We start from the raw sequence: 663 nt of genomic DNA on the forward strand, positions 1-663 counted from the left end.
AGTTAACTCGTCCACGGCAGTGAACGTGTTAAATGTTCTTAAGTATTGAAAGTAAAAAGTACAAGTAAATGCTGCTAAAAAAAATCAAGGAAAAGACATGCCTGGGCTTGAGTGGAAGTCTATTTTCTTCTTGACTTTTATAGCCGCTGGCAAACAACGTTATGTTGCATTACAGCCACCAAATGGAATGGCGTGTGGATCGTGATTAACGTAACTTGCAAACTAGGAGCACTGGAGTAACAAAAATTTATACTTTGTTACATTACACCACTGACGACCAGTGTTGGGCAAGTTACTTTCAAAATGTAATATACTACATATTACTAGTTACTTTCATTTGAAAGTAATAAGTTACTTTACAATATTACTGTCCGTGTAGAGTAACTCATTACTTATTACACTACTTTTGCATTACTTTCACCAAAACAACAGCAGCAGCAGAATGACATTGCCACCACGGAACCATCCCGATAAATCATTTCAACCGTCTTGAAGTCAGTGTAAACAATCCAAAATTCTAAATTGTATCCTTTTCCTTAGTTATTGTCATCTAGAGTGGTTATTTGCATAAAAACACACAGTTTGATTAAGAAATGATTGTATCTTTATTTAAATAGGTGCTTTGATTAAAAAAACATTAAATCAATGTGTAACTTGAGTTAC

The sequence above is a fragment of the Poromitra crassiceps genome (assembly GCF_964638095.1).
Source record: "Poromitra crassiceps genome assembly, contig: HAP1_SCAFFOLD_522, whole genome shotgun sequence".
Taxonomy (NCBI): Eukaryota; Metazoa; Chordata; class Actinopteri; order Beryciformes; family Melamphaidae; genus Poromitra; species Poromitra crassiceps.